Source organism: Protopterus annectens, chromosome 10.part0 (genome assembly GCF_019279795.1).
Source record: "Protopterus annectens isolate FY-2018-M chromosome 10.part0, PAN1.0, whole genome shotgun sequence".
Classification (NCBI taxonomy): Eukaryota; Metazoa; Chordata; order Ceratodontiformes; family Protopteridae; genus Protopterus; species Protopterus annectens.
Window position 1 is genome coordinate 460,965,094 of NC_056744.1, and position 22,032 is coordinate 460,987,125.

Here is a 22,032-nt window from a genome sequence, read left to right on the forward strand (position 1 = left end):
TCCTGACCACTTTGGCGATGTGATTATCAAAGGAGAGACTACTGTCCACCTGTGTCCCAAGGTCTCTTATCACACTTTCGGTGTTAAGTAGACTACCACCTATGTGGTAGTTCATGGGTACAGAATTTCTACCAAAGGGGATGACAATGCACTTTTGGCATTGAGGTTGAGACCATGTCTTTGACACCAGGCATCTGTCTCAGTGAGGCCCTTTTGTAGGATGTCCACATTGTTAGGAGTTTCAATTATGGCTCCTAGTTTGCAGTAATCTGCGAATTTAGTTAGCCAAAGACCTTCTATGTTAGCCTGTACTTCAGAGAAGTAGATACCAAACAGGAGAGGACCCAGGACTGAACCCTGTGGTACTCCACTTGTCACTGGTCTGAAGTCTGATTTGGAGTCTGCTACTTTCACAGTGTGCGTTCTTTCAGTACGCCAGTTGGCAACCCATCTTGTGACATAGGGATTTATACCTAGTTTAGTGAGTTTATCTATAATTCCAGAGTGGGGGATGGTGTTGAACGCCTTGGTGAGATCTCGATAGGCTGTGTGAACCACCTTACCCTCATCTATGGCTTTGGTGACTACTTCAAAGAAGTCTATCAGGTTTAGGAGACATGATCTGCCTTTTACAAACCCAAACTGTGTGGGGTCCAGGGTTTGGAGATCTCCAATGTCTTTTGTTTATGATTTCCATGATGATACGTTCCATGGTCTTGCAGACGAGGCTCATCAGGCTAATGGGGCGGTAGTTCCTGGGGTCTGTTGTGGCCCCCCTTTGTGGAGTGGGATAATTGTCGCAGTGCACCATTCAATGGGCACAAAGCCTGAGGTGAGGCTATGATTGAACATGGTACTTAGGTGGAGTGCCAGTTCATTCTGTAGTTCATGTAGAAGGCAGCCTGGGATGTTGTCAGGTCCCAAGGATGCTGTGTTTTTGGCTTTGGAGAGTGAAGTTTTTACCTGTGCAGCCGTGATTACAGGAACTTTGCATTCTTCCGGTATAAAGATGGGCCCTTTAGGGGGTGAGAGGGGGGTAAAGTTAGCACTGAACCTATCTGCCAGGATGTTGGTAATATCAGTTGGTTCTGTATATTTAGTGTCATTGTGCTGTAACTCTGAGCAGATCTGAATGTTGCCATTGAGATTTTTGACATAGCTATAGAATGCTTTGTGGTTGTCTTTAGAATCAGTGGCAATTTTGTTTTCATAACTAGCTTTGGAGGATTTTATGAGGGATCTCAGCTTCTTACTGAGGCTGACCAGGGAGTTCCTCCAATCATGGGATTTTACTTTTTTTTGCAACAGTTTCTTTCTTCTGTTGTAGAGTTTGTTTATGGCAGAAGACCACCAGATTGGCTTCCTTTTTTTTGGAGGATAGCATCTTGGTTCTGTTAGGGATAGCACGATCCATGCACTTGTGTAAGTGCTTATAAAGTGCATTTGTGTAGGATTCAGCAGTCGTACCTCTATTGTCCATCTGCATGGATGTCATGAAGTTTGCCACTTCTGTCTTAAGAAGCATGAAGTTGGCTTTGGAGACCTTTTTTACGGTTGTTTTCCTAATTGGGGGGGGGGGGGTGGGAGCGGGATGTGGATGTCTAGGGTGATTAGCTTGTGGTCGGATCTGACCAACGAGGAGCTGACCTCTCGTGTGGAACACCGGTCACCCATGTTGGTGATGACCAGGTCTAGAATATTGCTGCCTCTGGTGGGGATGTGGATAAGTTGTTCCAAAGCGTTGGAATTGATGATTTCCAGAAAACGTTGAGCAAAAGAGTTGGTACATGAGTAGTTTTCCCAGTTAATGGTAGGGTAGTTGAAATAACCCATTATTAGACTGTTGGGTTGTACCTTAATATTTTCCAGTGTATCAAGAAAAGAGGAGTGGGAATCCTGGGCCATGGTGGGGGGTCTGTAGCAAGCTACAATCTGGATTGCGGTTTTGCCCAGAGTTAGTTGAACTTGGATAATCTCGGATGCATTATGCTGAGCAACTAGCTTGGAGGTGTGGATATCCTTAATGAATATGGACACGCCTCCACCTTTAGTGTTTCGCTCCGGGTTTCATGACCGAAAGGTGTGGTATGAATTATAGCCTGGTAATGCAGGGGTGCTCTCTGGAGCTTTGAACCAGGTCTCTGTCACTGCACAGATGTCAATGTTCTCTATTTTAAGGAGTGCCTCGATTGAGTGCATTTTGAGGTTTAGACGTCTAGCATTGAGTAGCATTACCCTCAGATTTTGCTTGCTTGTACCTGTTATGGTGGTGAATTTGTTATTTGAACCTTGCCTAAAAAAGGCACTATAGGGGTGGCAAGAGCCTTTGCCAGTATCCGGAATCCCAAGGGCGACAGGTGCAGGCCATCTCTGGCAAAGCAGCGTGGTCTGTCGATCATGTCATCCCAGGCAGACAGATACTGGATTCCCTTAGAATGACACCAGAAGCTTAGCCAATTGTTAAAGTCAATCATTTTGTCCTTGTACTGTGGTGTCATTCTGGGTGATGGCAGGATGCTACTCGGGGCTAGGGTCATACCAGCCTGGGCTGCAAGATCAGAGAGCTCCTCCATGTCTCTTTTCATGTAGTCCAGGGAGGTATGTCTCAGGTCATTCACACCAACATGGACAATGACAGAGTCATATTTGTACTTGTTGTGGAGTGACCTGATTGCGTGCATTATGTGGCGGATCCTGGCACCTGACAGGCAGCTGACAGTAACTTTTTCCTTGTTTAGCCTGGTGAGTGGAACATCAGTGTGCCTGACTATAGAGTCACCTATGACAAGAGTGTTTGGTACGTTATGCCTTATGGGCTGTAGTTGAGTGGCACACTGAGTATGTGCTTCATCATTGCTTCTAGTGGTTAGACAGCCCATGCTTTCCTCCTAGGTCCTTCAGATATTACTGTCATCCCAGAAAGCTTCCACCAGGAAGATTTACAAGAGTAAATGGAAAAGGTTTTCCTGTTGGGTTCATCAAAGGGAACTGGATCCCTCTACTGCTCTTAATCCTACTGTCCTGGATTTCCTAGCATCTATTTTTCAAGAAGAAATTAGTTTTTCTACCATCAAAGTTCATTTAGCAGTCATCTTGAATTTTCATACTAGAGACAATATGTCTCCTTTAGCTTCATCAGAATTATGTAAAGCTTTCCTTAAAGGTACATTTTTGCTTAGGCCACCAGTTAAAGACTGTACTCCACACTGGGATCTAATGCTGTTACTGCAGAGTTTATCTTGAAGCCCCTTTGAGCCATTGGCCAAATCTGATCTTGAGTTTTTTTTCTTGGAAAATGGCCTTTCTAGTGGCTATTACCTCTGCAAGATGGGTGTCTTGAACTCCAAGCACTCTCCAGAAAATTCCCATATTTGGTTTTACATAGGGTTACCTTGCAAGCTAATTCTGCTTTCCTGCCCAAAGTAGCCTTGGAAGTGAACATTAACCAGGCCATCAGTTTGCCTGTTTTCTTCCCCAACTTCCCCAGCAAAGGTGAATACATGCTTCATCTTTTAGATGTACATAGATGGCTCCGTTTTTATCTCCATAGAACAAAAGATCTCAGAAAAACAGTTGTCTGTTTTGTTTGCCCCCAACAAATTGGGGAAAACAGTTTCCATAGTTACCTTAGTAAAACGGTTAACAGATTTTGTATGTTTACAGTGAATGAGGTCTTTCCTTGCCCAGACCTCCTAAAGGTCACTCCACCAGATCCACGGCTACTTCCTCTGCTTTTTGGTTCAGACCTTCCATTGACAACATTTGTGCTGCAGCCACTTGGTCAAATGATCATACCTTTATTGCCCATTACAAATTGGATTTGATCTCCAGAAATAGGGCTGCCTTTGGTTCTGTGGTACTGTGGAATATCCTTCCATGAAGGCCACCCAGAACTCCTGTAGCTAGGGACTCTGTCCATAAGTTGAGGAATGAATGAAAATGACATCAAATATAAAAGTTATGTACTCACCACAACTCTACATCTGTGTTGTCCATTTTCATTCTTCCTCATCTTCCTGCCCTCCTTTCCCTTTCCCCTTTCCTTTGGGAGTGACTTGATAGTCAATACAGAGCCACTGTTCCATCTTTGAGCCCCTTTCTTTCTATATTGCCCTGAGGTTAGCCTGTCTGCATTTGGGGCAACAAACTTGATCTGAGGTATTACAGGGTTCTGGGGCATTATGGGTAAAAGGAGGAGTTCAAGAATTGGATCCAAGAGTCTAAGAAAATTCGGCCAAGACAGATACAAGGTTGGATCAGAGAACCATCAGTTGAGGAAGAATGAAAATAGATAACACAGATGTATAGTTACGATGAGTTAATTACATTTATTTTTATGACTTTGTCTCGCTGTATGGATGTCACAGTAATCACTGGTTGTAGCAGTTTCAGTGATTAATGCTACTTTTGTCTGTTTTTCCTGGGCTACTGTGTGTGGTTTTCTCACATCTGTTTTTTGAAATGTTAGTAATGGGTGATCCCATGTGATAAAAACTTCATCATTCTCTACAATGCTTTGTAGTTCATGTTTCCAGTGCCTCTCAGCTACTTTAATATTGTAGAGTGTGCACAATCCCAAATGTAACAGTCTTGCCACATTATTGTGTCTTTCAGTATATGGGCTTTCTGCCACAAGAGTATCATACCCAGTAACAAGATGTGCTACTGTTTCCAGTTCTTTTTTTTTTTTTTTTTACAGAACCTGCATTTGTCTGTTTCTCACACATGTTCAGTGGACTTTGTAAACCAGCTTGTATGTAGTCCACTCTCCTGGGCCACCGTTATTAAACTTTAATCTTCTGGTTTCAGTTTACCTCTCCTTAACCATTCCTTCATCTTTTGGTTTCAGTTTACCTCTCCTGAACCATTTTTTGTCAAGTCCTGAATGACATGAGGTTTTTCCAGGAGATCTCTGTACTTGCCACAACATTTATGCCTTTTCCACATTTCTTTCCATTGCATCTGCTCATTCTTCTTATATTCTTTGTTTTGTTTTTTGGCACATTCAGATGTCTGATTTTTGCCCCCCTCTGGTTTGATTTCTATTCTCACTTGATAGTGAAATGCTTCTGCTACACTAAGCAGAGAAATCAGTTTAAACTATTTCTCCTCCTGTTTTAAAACCCTTTTGTCTGTCTTCCACAGTCCCTGACTGGTTTGTCTCTTTCCTCTTGGGGTGCATGCAAAGAGTGGTTTCAGTGATGAAATTCTTCTTGGAGCTACCCTCTGTGATGAAAAGTCTGTTAGTGCTCCTTTGTTGATTCTTTGTTATTCACTGATTGTATGCTTCCTTTTGGAAATATCACTTGTAAGAGATGTTTGGATTATATGATTATATTCTTTCCCACTGTATAGTATGTTGTTCCTGACCGCTATAGAAGATGGTCTATATGCCTTCTTTAGTTAGATAAGAGTAGTCAAATACGATTCACTCCTGACAAGACTGAGGTGATGACCTTGCATTCAACATTTAGATCCTCCACAGGTTCTTGTCTATCCTCCATGTTCATTTATGGAGATTATAGACTGGAGTTTGGATGTGATTCCTGAAGAACAGACAAATAGCCAGAATTAAGTCCTCGCTCCACAGGAAGATCTTTTCAAGGTTATGTACGTGCCTGTGGCTCCAGTCCTAGACTGCAGCAATGGTCCTTGTGTGGTTATTTTTAATGGAGACCTGGGTCACCTGAAGGCAGTACAGAATGCTTCATCATATTTATTACCAGGATCTAATTGGTACTTGCGTATTATTCTTGTGCCACTGACCTGACTTGTGGCCTCAGTTTTGTAATGATGTTTGTTATGAATTCTTCTTGTATGTAATGGCTACCCATGTACTGCTAACCATCTACATCTGTCCACTGAAGAGGCAAGAGACTGATAATGATTTCAGGGTATAGTTTAGTTCATCATATCTGAATTTATTTTCTTTAATTCTCCACCATAATGCTGGAATTCCATATTTTGCCAACAATTTTTTGGAACACTTAGAGGGTCTTTTAAAAACCTCTAATTTTCATAAAGCTTATGTCTGTTTAGACCCATTTTTGATATGATCCCATTATTTCTCATAGCTGGTTCCTTTATTAGTCTGTCATGCCATCCATCAAACCATTTGCTAAACTACTTGGCCTGGTGAGGGTCACAGTTTTGGCCAACTGAGCAGAGTAGACCAGATTTCTCTATCCCCAGCAACATTTTCCTGCTCATCCTATAAGATCCCAGGCACATATACATGTATACATATACACCCACACAACACACACATGTATTTGTATATTGTTGTACACACATATACACGCACATATATGTATATATTTTATTTATATTGTTTTCTGGGATAGTGCACTGATGAGATATGACTAGTTTCAGGCGCAGCCGATGTGAAATACAAAATATTTAGCAAGAGAAATAGACCTTTATAGCAAATGTAGACATAGTAGAATTTCACATCAACAATGACAGAGTAGTTCCATTAATTACTGTATATGTAAATTATGTCAAGGTGTTATAATGCTTATGCAATGATTTTTTTTCTTTAATCATACTATTTTCACATGTTCCTGTATTTATAATAGCTTGAATGGATGAATGAGAAGCAGTTCTTTTGCAGTACTTTGTTCAAAATAACTTATTTGGTTGAGTGAGTGAAGCTGACATTAGGAAAGTAATAAGGGCAGAGAGGAGAAGGATGAGATACTGGTAGACGGGTTAGTTGAGGTGTCCAGTCTCCCCCCCTCCATTATTTAAGGCTTTATCCAGATTTCTTGTGTCAGGAAGTTGAGAAATATGCTCCCCAAATTAAAACATTCCCATAACTCTTAAGCCCAGTTTATTTTAATAACTAGAATACTTTTTACTCCATCAAAGGATGCAAGGGATCTTAAACTATATGAATGAGGTAAGGTATATGAGAGTAAATTATATTGTGAGTGAAATGCAATTGCATTTTTTATCATTAGTCTTGTTTACTATTCTACATTGGAATAATCAATACATTCTTACATGTGGAGCTTTTACGCCAGGCCAGCACCTCCAGTGAAAATGGACTTTTGCCCAACCACACTTTCCTAGTAAGCAAACCCACAAATAACCTTTCCAGAAACCAAAACTTCCCATTTCCTATTTGTGAGCTCAACCTTGTTCATTTAAATAAACTTCTACTACAAAAGCATCACATTTTCTGCTTATCCCCTTGCAAAAAATAACATGATCTCAAACTAAACATGAACCGACTATGCAGTCTATTAACTACAGCAAGTGATGGGATCAAAACACCACTAAAAATTACATGCTGCACTATAGAGAGTAACTACCACAGCTCTCAACCTTCCGTCTCTAAAATGTGAAATACTACATCTCATTATGAGGACCAAAGGAGCAAAATGTAGAATATTTACAAACAACTTCAACTAGGAAGCATACTGTAATGTGTTTATTGTTTACTCGTAAGGCATTATTTTTCTGAATTAATATGACTCACTCAGTGGCATAGCTAGATTTTGTGCCGCCGGGGGCTGTCTTTGAGTTTGCCACCCCCTCACAAAATCATGGTCAAATGGGGCAACCATACACAGCCCCCCCCCACAGGCATTCCAGTGTCCCATTACTTGACTGTTTCTCCCCATTTACCATAAACACTGTAATGTGCATTCTACTTTATGCTTTACTTCTGCAATTATTTGGATTTCATTTAAAACTTTTATTTTAAATTTTATAGCACAAAAACTGATAGTATTGCTTTGTTTAGCAGATGTCTGTCTCACAATGAAAACAGACTTAGCATTAAAACTTTTCTGCCCTTGAAACTCACATCCATTGAAATGGCATTGAAACCTGCATTCAAAGAAAATGCATCTGGTCAGTGGCGAATAAAGTTTACCTTTGGGCTGTTTTCAAATCATAGGCCCCTTGCACACATATTTAGGACCATGCAAACATACCTGTGTTCTTTGCTTCACTTTCCTGATTGTATTCAGTTATATTCCTTGTATAATACAGCACACTTGTTAGAGGGTGTTTTAACTTTATTGTTTTGAACATTTTTCCAGTAAGCAATGAAACAAAATGTATGAACCAATAATGACAAAACTGCCCAGTTCTGAACATTTCCAACATAAAAGTCTACTCAAACATCAGTCATTACAATCCACCAATATCAGTAAATATGCACAATCTTTGCAGAAGTAAATCATCTAAATAATTCTACATTAAAGAGATCTGTAACTAGTGAAGAGGTTGGTGCTGGAAAACAACTTTATATTTCATTGTTTCATCTACAAATAAAGTGATTGTTGGCCTTGAAAAACAAATTATCTATGTTACATTAAAAAATAATAAGCTAGCAGTATGGCAATAGGGAATGGATGGCAAACTGATAACAGGTTCATAGTTACTATGCATCTCCTCCAAAGGAGGACATTCACAAGACTGCAGCATCCACTCCCTTTAAAGTACAACACAGTACAGTATCAGCAATTGATCTACATACTGTGTGAGTAGAACTCACAGCTTTCTGCATCAAAAGTCAGTATACTACCTGTTGTGCTACTAACAATGCAAACATACTTGGCATAAGCAGCACTAAACTTCTCTTCCCCTGAAGTTCTCAGCTCCTTGTATAATCCACATGACATTCAACTAAATCTCTCAACTTTGCAGCACAAGAAATCTGGAAAAAAACAAAATTTATTGGGGGGATAAAGGCCCCAAACCAGGGGCACATGTTAAACATCGGTTGTATAATCTTAGAAAGCTGCTAGAATAAAGTGTTTTGTGTTACTGTGTGTGTCCCCTGAAAGATAGCCATTTAAGTTTGTCTTCCCATCATTATTTAGTAATTTGAGTTCTCACTGATTTGCCAGAAAACCACAAATTTTACGAGGAACAGACCAAAAGTATGAGCCAAACATTCCAGAGAGCTTAAATTGCAAGTGGTGGTATGGATAGACAGTTCAGGCTCTTGAGACACACACAGACACACACACACACACAGACACGCATACACACAGACACGCACACACACACACGCAAACTCTCCTTACACACAGGAATTAAAACAGGCAGGCAGCAATGAGAACAGAACCAGCAGCAGAATTAATTTGGGCAGCAGTAGCAAATACACAAACAACACTCGGGCAGGCAGCAATAAGAACCAACAAAACAAATGTGAGCAGCAATAAGAAAACTCTCCTTACTTGAAACCTTGGAACAGATCAAGCCAAAGCTGTAGTTTAAAATTGCGCTGGTGAACAGGAAGAACAGGATGTCTATAATGCACAGACGTAATGCTACAGGACCGAAGAAGAACATCGTTAAAAAAATTTTTTAATAAAAATAAATAAATTTGTCTCAAACGTGCCGCTGGGAGGACAACCCCTCTTGCCTCCTTACCCCCCAGCTACACCACTGAGATAAATTAGTACATTAGCAGACAAATTACTACTATTTTATTTGTTCCCATATAATAATAAAGGACAGTACTCATTTTAAAACCTAGAGAAAAATGTTAGAGACAGAGGAATAGACATTGCAAAGTATTAGGCTTGCCTTCAAGTATCCTTGAAAAGACCACTTCCCTCCAACCTCGCTCATCAGGCATGATGCATTCTCAGCATTGTAGTTCCCCATCTCCCAAGCGAGTTTTTTGGCAAACAGTGAAGAACCTCAGTTTCACTGCAGTTCCCAAAATTCCCAGTGGAATCCACTATAATTTCAGGTGGTGATGTCTTCCAGGAGTTAGTTTATTTGTATGGTTAGTGATGCAGAGATGAATTGAACTGGCTTTGATTGAAGACTACAGTTTACATTTTCTCCTAGAACTGGCAACATTTTTAGCATCCCATTTCCCAACTCATTCACAATGCCCTAACTATCATTATCTGTCCTTTTTCAAGTTGTCTTTTAATTTGACAGCATATACCAGCTCTGAAACTGGGAGGTGGCATGGGTCATCAAATCCACATTTAAAAAAGACAACTGAAACATCCATTAAATGTTGAGCTGCCTGGTATTTGATCAATTTTACATTAATTAATGAACCGTGCAGAACTCTAGAGTACAGAATGTGGAGTGGTGCTGAGCTCTTGTACATGCTGCTGACATACAAACATTGCGCTTAAACTTTCCTCACAGAAAATAAGTATGCAAAGCCAAAAAGTAAATTGTGTTTGTATGACTTGAAGATCCACGATCACGCTGCTACCTTTAAAGTAGTGATTTCCATACTTTTTCCACTGTAATAAGTATCGCACTTGTCCAACTTTAATAGCAAATAAAATTTGGTATGGAAGTTAAAGGTCAACTTCTCAGATAAAAGAAAGGTACAGGGTTTAAGTCTGACCTTACGCTGAAATATTAGTATCAAACCTGTTTTGAAAATTGTTTTTTGTATGTTTTGTTTTTAAAATTTTGATATAAATTGTGGTGAAGGAAGCACTATGCACTGAGATTGGCTGTTATAGGTAATCAGTTGCTTGTAACAGCTGATCATCTCAGTAAATAGCTAAAGTATTAACAAAAGCTCATAATTTTCAAACATTTTTTTTCTTTTTGTTTTGCAGGCATTATTTTTGTGCTGGCATAATACTAGGTTTGTCTGTGGGCAGAAATATACACGCTGTTCACATAAAATGATCTCTTCATTTTTGACCCATGCAGTATTGTAGTCCATCCTGGTAAGAAGGAGTAGATAAGTGGGTAACGCATCATGCATGCCCTTGTACACTGATCACGTGGGAAATGCTGGTGGTGACATCACTGTACTTTAAAATTGTAAATAAAATAAAAGAAATAAGAAAATAAATCGAGAATTGAAGGGGTCACTCATTAATTCATGGAACCCCATTATTTTGCCCTCAAAACCAGTAAATTCCAAGGAATTCAGTACAGTTGAGAGGTATGCTTGCTGTGATATTTTTGCCTCTTCCCTAAACAGTAAGTTCAGCAGCTTTTTCACCCTTATTCCCCCACCAGGGGAAATCACCGAGGGATGCTGTACTCATGATTGCCCCCCCCCCAGTCTACTGTATGCTTTTCCTCCAATTCCCCTAGTTCCCAAATTCCTGCAGAAAGCAGCCCAATAGAACAGCAAAGTTACCCTCATTGCACCTTATGGGCCTTGACAGGTTTGGTTTCCTTTCCTTTGGCCTCATCTACTATGTCCACCTTGGATTCTGGATTCAATTCCAGACCTCCTGTTTCATGCAATAGGTACGGTTCTCCAATTCTTTTAATAGCCAGACAGCCAATGGCTTTCTTCCTCTGTCCATTGCTTACTTTTATCTTCCTGTAAACCCTCTACTAGGAAACGCTACAGGAGTACATGGGGAAAAGATTCATTTGTTGGGCAGAACAAAAGCAGACAGACCCCTTCTCTGCTCCAATTCAATCTGTTCTGGAGTTTTTGGTGAGTTTATTTAATGAAGGTGCTAATTCATCAACTATTGAAGTCCAACTTGCATCAATCTCTAACTTTCATACTGGATTTCAAAATTCTTCACTGGCTTCCTCTAAACTGTGTAATGCCTTTTTGAGAGGTATTCTCTTGCTAAGACCCCCTTATAAGGATCCCATGCCACCATGGGATTTAAATTTATTTGGTACTGAAAACTTAATTCATTCTCCCTTTAAACTGGCAGCTGTATGTGATCTTAAATACCTGACTGAGAAAACTATCTTTTTATTGATAATTACATCTACAAGAAGAATTTCATTACTTCAAGCATTATCTTCTAAACCTTCATATTTGATTTTTCATAAGGATAGGGTCATGTTACATTCCAATGCTTCCTTTCTTTCTAAGGTGGTATCAGAATCCAACATCAAGTAATTCATTAACTTGCCAGTATTCTTTCCAAAATTTGCAAATAAAGGGGAATTTATACTGTACTTGTTGGATGCTCATGGACAATTACGTTTCTAGCTAGGCAGAACAGAAGAGATTAAAAAGACAGATCGACTATTTATTTCCTTTGCACAAAACTAAATTGAGAGAATCAGTTACAATGTAACTCTAGCTGGATGATTGACAGATTGTATTTCATTTATCTGTAACAAATTGAATATCCCATTACCAGAATCATTAAAGGCTCACTCAAGCAGATCTATGGCAACTTCATTGGTCTTCCAGTCTACAGCTTCTATGAATGATATATGTGTGGCTGCAACCTGGTCAAATCCTTTTATCACTCATTACAAAGTATATCTGCTCTCGAGGGGAAGAGCAGCCTTTACTCAGGAATATCCTTAGAGTTCACGCAGGATCCTAGGTAGCTGAGGACTCTGTCCCATTAGTTGAGGAATGAATGAAAATTGACAACATCAGATAAAGAAGTTAAGTACTCACCATAACATTCCACCTGTGTTGTCCATTTTCATTGTTCCTCAGCTCCCCACCCACCATTTTAAATGACTGACTTCTGGAGGAATGAGAGGCTTCAAGGACATCAATATCCTTTGTATTGAACTCCGTTTGTGGCATATCAGTTATAGTCTTACTGTCAAGCAGCAAACAAGATCTGAGAAATGTTATGGGTTGATGCATTATGGATAGGGAAGGAGCTTGAGAGTTTCTGGAGGCCATGAGCTAGTGCTAGCTGCTGAGTTAGATCCTAGGATCGGATCCAAACCCATTAGGTGTAGGAAAAATGAAAATGGACAACAGAACATTATGGTGGTACATAACTTCTTTTTGCTTCCAGTAGGAAAACAATCATTTCACTTACTTCCACTAGTAACACCCACTCTAGTTTACCACCTAAGACTCTCTCTCAAATTGTCTTATCCTTGCCTCCTGTAACTACAAATTATGTATCTACAACCAACCCTCTACATTCCTAACATTTTATTATCCTAATTTGCAACAAAGATAAAACACAAGTTAAACAAGATGTCCCGAAATCAGATCATTTTACTATTTCTCCTCACTCTAATAGCCTTCATCACCAATTATGAAATCTACCTCCTTCAGGTACTTAGGACTTCAACTAATCCTCACAAAGAATATCAACATCTACCCAGCCTGTCTTTTTCCATAACACGCTATTTTTATAAACAAACCATATCCGATGTATTTTTGTATAAATATCTTAAAACTAAGCATCCAAATTTACTATCAAATATCCAACCAAGACCAAATTATAACTGACCACACTCTTCCTTCTGTAAAATTAGCGGAGATATTCACCCCATTCCAGGTCCCACTGTTCGTGAAGCAATCACTTCCAACCCCAAAATAAACCAGTCACCTAATTCATCTCAGCAAAAATCAGAACCCAAATTCACCTTACTAAATATGAACCTAAGAATTATGTGCAATAACATCCATGACAAACATGCTTATCTTGCTGCATACACTCCTGATGTAGTCATAGCTACTGAAACCTGGTTAAAAAAAAGAAATAAAGGATAATGAGATCACCCCCCAGGATACAATATACTTGGGCATGAGGATAATGCTTGGGCATGAGGATAATGAGATCACCCCCCAGGATACAATATACTTGGGCATGACAGACAAAACACGTATGCAGGTGGTGTAGCAATCACCTATAAACATTCCCTAACCAGTACCTTACTTCCACATAAAATACCCAAATTTAAGAATGCTGAACTATTAATTACACTCCTAAAAATCAACAATAGGAAAACTATATGTTTAACAGCAGTTAATATACCACCAGGGAATAATGTTGACATTTCTGTATTGGATATCCCAACAAATTAACCATTAAACTATAATATTTGGAAACTTAAAGATAGACTGGCAACTCGTAAATTCCTCTACCTCCACTGAATCCATAAACTTGTACAACTTCAGTTAGTAACCACACCTACTAGAATCAGTAAAACTTCAGAGAGACACTAAACATTAGATTTGATTTATACATTTGATTTATACAAACTAGCCAAACAAACTGACAGAAGTAGGCTGCCTCTCAGCATAAGTGACCACATACCAACATATGTTGTTGGAACTCACCATAACCTAGATAAACATGTCATCTATAATCAAATATGAAATGCAATCAATTTCAGCAAATCCATTTTCAATGAAACAGTAAAAAATATGACTGGAATGTACTTGGAACAATGCCACTACATACTGCTGTAGAACACATTAATATGTTCTTGCAGACCTTAAATAATCTAGCACCAGCACGTAATAAGTGTAAAGTCCAACCCTACACCATGGCTGACAAAGGAAACAAACAAAAAAAATATGATAAAAAGGGAGACAGTCTGGAAAAAATGGTATAAAAATAGAGCTCAAAATGCCTTCCAGCAATTTAGATATCTTAGAAACCTTGGCAAAACTCCATTTCAAACAGGATAAGCAAACATATACCGTACCAGCCTACAAGACAAACATTTAAAGAACCAGAAACTTTTTGGTCATCACTAAATAAACTACTCCACCCTGGCAAGACCACCAGTCCCTCTACAAAAACAGACAATACGACAGATTCTATCCCCACAAAGTGGAATTCCTACTTTATACCATTAATATGTTTCTTAGACACTACCGCATCTACCCCCCTCGCTCTACCCCTGTCCACTCCAAACTACCCACAGATCTTTAGTTTGTCCAGTACCTACCTTGCTCATAAAGAACTTGCTCATTAAACTAAAATCTACTTCTGTAGCTGTAGACCAAACTATACTATCAGACTACCTAAAAAAATGGCTGCAGAAGTTATAGCCTTCCCTGTGCCCATGCTAATTAATAGGTACATAGCAGAAGGATACGTCCCATCTCTGTGGAAAAATCTTGTATCATACCACTGCACAAAGGTGGCATGTTTACAGAGTTTAATAACTGCAAATTGATAGTGATTTTCTCCCCCTCTCCAAATATTAGAGAAATGCATCCATATGCAGCTGATACGATACCTAACCTCAAATAACCGGCTCTCAGAAACGCAACATGGCTATAGACCCCAGCACAGCACCACTACTGCTCTACTACATTTTACCAATATAATAAACCAGCATAGAAACAATGGTCTGCTTGTGTTCACCATGTTCTTAGACTTGTCAAAGGCATTTGATACTGTCTCACACCATTAACTGCTCATTTAACTCTTCTCAATAGGACTTTCACAATACTCCTTGTTGTGGTTCCTTAGTCACTTATCTGAAAGACAATAAACTGTTAAATGGCAACAAACCTATCCATCCTTTCAACCAGTTACTACAGGTGTCCCTCAGGGCTCTATCTTGGGTCCTCTAATATTTAATACATTTATTAATGACCGCCACACCTCCACTCATCGTGCCTTTGTAGTTTCCTCAATAGGACTTTCACAATACTCCTTGTTGTGGTTCCTTAGTCACATATCTGAACGACAATAAACTGTTAGATGGCAACAAACCTATTCATCCTTTCAACCAGTTACTACAGGTGTCCCTCGGGGCTCCATCTTGGTTCCTCTACTATTTAATACATTTATTAATGACCGCTACACCTCCACTCATCGTGCCTTTGTAGTTCAGTGTGCAGATGACTCTACATTAATATGTGCAAATTAAACAATAAATGAGCTCCAAGATATTACCAAAAAATCTTTCTCCTCTGTAGAAACCTGACTAAAAGAAGCAAACCACCTACTCAACCCCAAGAAAACTAAGCTAATGCTTTTCACCTCAAAAAGTTGCTAAAATCAAAAGCAATCTTTTACCATAAAGTCAGCAAATAATAAATGTCATTGAAACTGTAACTCACAGTAAACTTCTAGTTGTTATAATAGTTGACAGTCTCAAAACATGACCACCATATACCGCACACCATTAAATCTACACACCAAAAAAGCTCTAGCTGCCACCTTCTTACTCCCAACTCTTATATGCCGCTATCCTAACAAACTTAAAAAAAAAAACTTGCCTCCTGCTATAATAAAGTAGCTACATTTGCTACCGGTCTCCCTCACAGGACCCACCATTGTCATAGCTTAAAGCAATTAAACTGGCTTAACTTGCAGAAGTGTCTAACATTTTGACAGCTAACTACAGTACACAAACTCATTCATCATCCAAAAAAATGCCTTGCGCTACAAAACGTATTACTACCATACTGTCCAGCAAGGGACCTCCGTTCTAGTAGCAAATTCTTACTACTTACAAATAAGTCAAATAATGTTGCAGGAGACTAGCTCTACTCACAGCATGTTGCTAAACTGTGGAATAGTATCCCCATGCAAATAAAACTCTCCAACAAACTCATTAGTTTTAAACCACTGCTTAAACAACATCTTAACCAATCCTATACATGTTCATCACAAGGTTAAAACTTTGCGTTCACTGTATAATACTTTCCAAATGCACTCTTTAATCATAATATACTCTCCAAACACACTCTTTAATCATAATATTCTCAATCACTTACTGAAACGACAAAACAATTTTTATACATAACTGCTAATTTTTATACATAACTGCTGCCTGTATAATCTATTAAGTTGCATGTGTGCTTTCTCTTTAACTTCCACCTCTGTAAAATCCTAGAATGTATAAATATAACTGCTGTTTGTGTAGAAATGTAATTACTCCATGTTTGACTGTAACTTTATTTAATGCAACGTGAGCAAATTGAGGTTTTCTCCCCGGGTATTACTCAGTCGCACATTCTCGGTAAAAAAAGACAAATACATAAAAAATAAGCTGGGTTTTCTCCTCAGATTTCTGATTTTGCCTATTCTTACTCAGAGGAGAGCTCAGTTTCTGACTGCCTCTGGGGAATTCTCTTTCTTTAAGACTATTGCTTGAATGTGCCAGTGTCTTCAGTGGGAGAACACTGAAGTTTCTAAGTCCCTCAGAGAATGCTATGAGCTGTTATGGAAGATATTTCTAGAACTTACACATATTCCTCCATTTCTGTCAGCTTTGGAAGGTGTGTGTGTGTTAGTGTGTTACAGCCTGAACTTTCCCTGACAGTCTGCTAGAAAGGTAGATGGGATGTATAAAGTTTTTCAGTCAAAGTTTTTATGCAGTTTTTGATTAATTCTACACCTACTCTCTCTGATAAGGATAGAAAGATTATTTTGGAGAAAAAGTGTATACTTCTGCAACTTTGATTTTCAGAATTTTGAATTGCCAGGCTCACATGGCTTGCGAGGGGTGGCACAGTGGTCAAGATATTTACCTTACAAAGACGAGATGCAGGGTTTGATTCTCACATGGGGTAATTGGCTAAGCTTAAATGGCCCACAGGAGCAGAGTGCTGCTGCTTTAGTTTTGCTTTATTTATTAATTTTGTCTTTATATCATTCTAAAGGTCCCTAATAATTGAAATTGCCTTGTCAAAGTAGTTTTTTTGTTGTAGCATTACATCTACAGGTTAGCAGTGACCTGTGCAGACACAAACTCCCAAACTATACTTCTAATATAAAACTTCCCTTAGAACTGAAACATGTAACTTAGTTTGGCTAAAACAGAGACATTGCACTGAGACAAGCTTAGTTTGCACATTAAACAGCACTACTATCAGATCTAATCATGTGTAGTGCCAAATCCCAGAGACCACTCAAGGAGCTCTCTGTATAACCCAGTCCAGGACTTACAGTAGCCCAACCAAATACAAGTCCGGACAACATGAATATGCAATTTCTAAACATCTCCATAGCCAGTTTGGTAGATATGGGCATCCTGAGAAAATGTAGCAATTGTCTCATGTTAACAGATAGACAGACATTTCATCCTTAAAAAAGCAATTTCACTTTTGGCAAAAACCTCAAATGCAGACAAGATTGTCAAGAACACACACACACTACATCCACCACTCATAGTGTCCACCACACACATAGACCAACCTATGCTAAACACTAAAAAGCAATCTTCGCCAACCTCAAAGACCTCTGAAGCCTATAAATGGTATTGCCTATCCTCAGCAATCTGTAAAGCACTCACCAAAAGTAAGAGAAAGCACCATACATAACTCCTCCACCCAGTGGAACCCCAAGAACCAAGCCCATAAGGCAAACCAACACATTACCCAGGACACATGTCATAGGGGACTCCATTGTACAACACACAGTTGCCACACTCACCAGACTGAACAAGGAGAAGGGAACTGCTAGTTGCTTATCTGGAGCTAGGACCAGGCAAGTTACACATGCAATCAAGGCACTACACCACAGGTACCATTATGATTGTTATAGTCCATGTAGGAGTTAATGACATAAAACGTACTTTCTTGGATTCTATGAAGAGAGACATTATTGATCTCTGAATATGCATCTCAGGCAGATATATGCCTTACTTTGAGCACCATTCTCCCTTCACTAAGGATGATGTCACAGTCTGAACAAAAGGTGACTGACTTCAATAATTGGATTAGTTTCAGGTCTTTTTCCAGGGGATTGCAATATTTGTCAGCATGGGAGAACATGGGTAACAGACCAAGTTGCTTTGCAAAGGATGATCTGCACATGTGTCCCCTAAGCTTCTGAGTACTGACTTAAACTATATCTACCCCCTTAGAGTCTTTTTTAGGCAAAGCCAAATTGACAACCCTACCAACATAGCAAATAAAATCCAAAGAAACCTAAAGGTGTTACAGCTCAATCCTAGAAGCCTAAACAAGAAACTCCACAACCTATACTCTCCTCATTCTGGAGAATATAGACATCTGTACCATTACCAAGACACGGTTTAAATCTGCAGAAAGTACTTCAGCAGTACAAGGCTTCAGTGCCTTCCACACATTTAGACCATCAAATGCACATAACACAGGGACAAAAGGTAGAAGAGTCATGAGCTGTATTAGTTACAAGTGTTAACACTACGTTGGTTAAAAAGGAAGATATCCTGGAATTTATCCATGTGCAAATCATCATAGACAAAGTCACATACCATATCCTAGCAAGCTACAGGACACCCTTTGTGTCCCTAGAATCCCATAACTTGTACCTATACCTACTGGTGACACTCGCCATTAAACCAAATACCCTATTCATGGGGGATATTATTGACCCCTATATAGACTGGTAAACATACATACACTGCCTCATACTCACAGGCACAACAATTTCTGGACTTTATTAACACAAATACCCTTGACCAGGTAGTGCACACACCCACTAGAGGTGCAGACATAATGGACCTGATACTCACCAGTATGGGACAGTGCTGCATTCACCCAAGTATCACGTCCTTACTGCTGATGTCAGACCACGCAGCTGTCTCCTTTGAAATAAAAGTCAACTGTGTAACTCTAGAAAACCCTGTAATAGTTAGCAACTATTCCTAAGCAAGTCAAGTGAAAGTCAAAGTAAACTTTGTCATTTAGAGCTACACATGTGTAGTCTAAACGAAATTTCGTGCATCAGCTCAATTCTTGAGATTACAAAAGAAAGTGAAGCAACATATACAAGTGGAGGAATAAACATAACTAACAAATGCAGTACTACTCCCAATACACTCCAGAAAGAGTAGACACATTTACCAACAATCATAAATGAAAAAAAATAGTCTTCCCCTGAGTTAAACTACCCTATTTAAAGTAATACAAAACACACTTCAGATTGAAATGTGTAAGTTGTCTAATACTGCACTTGAGTGAGTTAAATAATACTGACTCTGAATATAATAAATATTGCACTTGGAATATATGTGAATATATATTGCACAAACAAATAAATAAAAACTGACTTGTGTGTCCATACCCCTGGGACTAGTGCCCAAGTTCAGAAGTGTAATCCCTGTAGGGTAGAAACTGTTAATGAATATTGTAGTCCTGCACCGGATGATGCAATATCTCCTGTCCAATGCCACATGCTTAAACGGTCCATGCACAGGATGCGTGTTGTCCTGCATTATTTTGGTGGCATTTCGGATGCTTCTTGCAGAATAAAGATGTTGCATCAATGGAAGACTGGAAGCTGTTAGCTTCTCTGCAGCCCTCACAACTCTTTGTAGCTCCTTCCTTTCTGTAACTGTGTAGTTTTCAAACCACACTGTGAAGTTCAGGTGAGGATGCTTTCTATTGCACCTCTATAGAAGGTGGAGAGAATATGAAGAGGAAGCTTAGACCATGAGAGATCCTCTGATATGTGTACACCCAGGAATTTTGTACTCGTAACCCTCTCTATGCACTCACCATTGATCCTGAGCACTGGGTGGTTTGTTCTTCTGTTCCTGAAGTCAATGATGATCTCTTTGGTCTTACTTACATTCAGGTCAAGGTTGTTCCCCTCGCCCCAACTGATCAGAGATACCACCTCCTCTCTGTACGCCCTTTCATCCTCCTTTGTGATGAGCCCTATGACTGTGATGTCATCAGCAAACTTGATGATATAACTAAACAAGGAAACATTCGGTGAAAAAACCCAAGGCAAATCACGAACATAAAAGTAAACTGAATCGAGTGGAAGTATAAAATGTTTATTGTGAGAGCTTTCGCAGTTACACAAACTGCTTCATCAGACAGTATCAGTGTGCTCCAGTTGAAATATTTAAAAGACAGTACAAACCAATAGCAACAATACATTAATTATTCAATTACTCAATTAACTTCATTGCAACCCTCATTCTAAAAGCAATGCACCTATTAAACAAACAAATGTAAAACTTAAAATAGATATATGAAAAACATTCTAGAAACATATAAATCTAGATATGTTTCTTCCACACTGATATAATATATTATTAAATAAAACCATCTTGTTCCCATCTTCAAAATACACATATGAACTCAGGTACCAGGCTAAATATATCTCAAAAATGCTGACTGAAACATGTACAACAAATTCTAATCATATAAAAACAGCAAGATATATATATTTTTTTTATTAGGGAAGTATATGTATGTCTGTCATATAATGACATGTTGAGAATGGGCACAAGATGGTTTTATTTGATAATATATTGTATCTCTGTTGAAGAAACATATCTAGATTTATATGTTCCTAGAATGTTTTTCATATATCTATTTTAAGTTTTACATTTGTTTGTTTAATAGGTGTATTGCTTTTAGAATGAGGGTTGCAATGAAGTTAATTGAGTAATTGAATAATAATGTTGCTATTGGTTTGTACTTTCTTTTAAATATTTCAACTGGAGCACACTGATATTGTCTGAAGCAGTTTGTATAACTGTGAAAGTGTTCACAATAAACATTATACTTGCACTGGATTCGATTTACTTTTATGTTCGTGATCTGCCTTGGGTTGTTTCACCAATTGTTTACTTGTTTGTTTGTATTTTTGGTTGTAGTATGCTTTGCTACACTACTTGGTGAACCATTTGTTCCTGTCGTTAAAAACAATACTTTGATTCACAATAAACTTGTTGATATGGTTGGACTTGTGCTTAGCATAGCATTCGTGGGTCAGGATGGTGAAGAACAGTGGGCTGAGAACACATCATTGTGGAACCCAGGTGTTAATCGTGAGGTACTTTGATGTGTTCTTATCTAAACACACCCTCTGTGGTCTTTCAATCAGGAAGTTCAGGATCTAGTTGCAGAGATGTTTACTGATGCACATTTGTTTACTGATGCCTAAATGTGCCAGTTTTTCTATCAGCTGCATTGATGCCACCATATTAAATGTAGAGCTGAAGTCTATGAACAGCATCCTCGCATAGTTGTCTTTGCCCTCTAAATGCTCAAGGGAGATGTGTAGTGCTACTGATATGGCATCAGCAATGGATTGATTAGCTCTGTATGCAAACTGCAGAGGGTCAGACCAGGAGATAGGCATGATGAAAGATGCTTTTAGATCAGCCTCTCAAAACATTGCAGAACAGTGGATGTAAGATTGACTGGTCTGTAGTCGTTAGGGCTGGAGGGAATGGTTTTCTTAGGTAGTGTGATGATGTTAGTTTCCTTGGAGTATGAGGGTACTTTTGCCATGGCAAGAGAGGTGTTTAATATTTCCTTGAGCACTGTGCATAATTGATCACCACAGCCTTTTAACACCTTGCCCAGTATGTTGTCTGGCCCAGCAGCCTTCCTGGAGTTCACTCTCCTTAGCTCTTTTCTTACCTCCTCTGTGCTGAGACTGAGTACTGCATCCTTCTCATCAGTGGGCAGCT

General features: G+C 39.0%; 1 protein-coding gene across 1 annotated transcript in view; it reads left to right on the forward strand.

Annotated features, from left to right (window-relative positions):
• The window catches only part of CCDC24 (coiled-coil domain containing 24), a 712,711-nt gene that overhangs the window by 53,015 nt on the left and 637,664 nt on the right, over positions 1-22,032 (forward strand). The window lies entirely within an intron of this gene.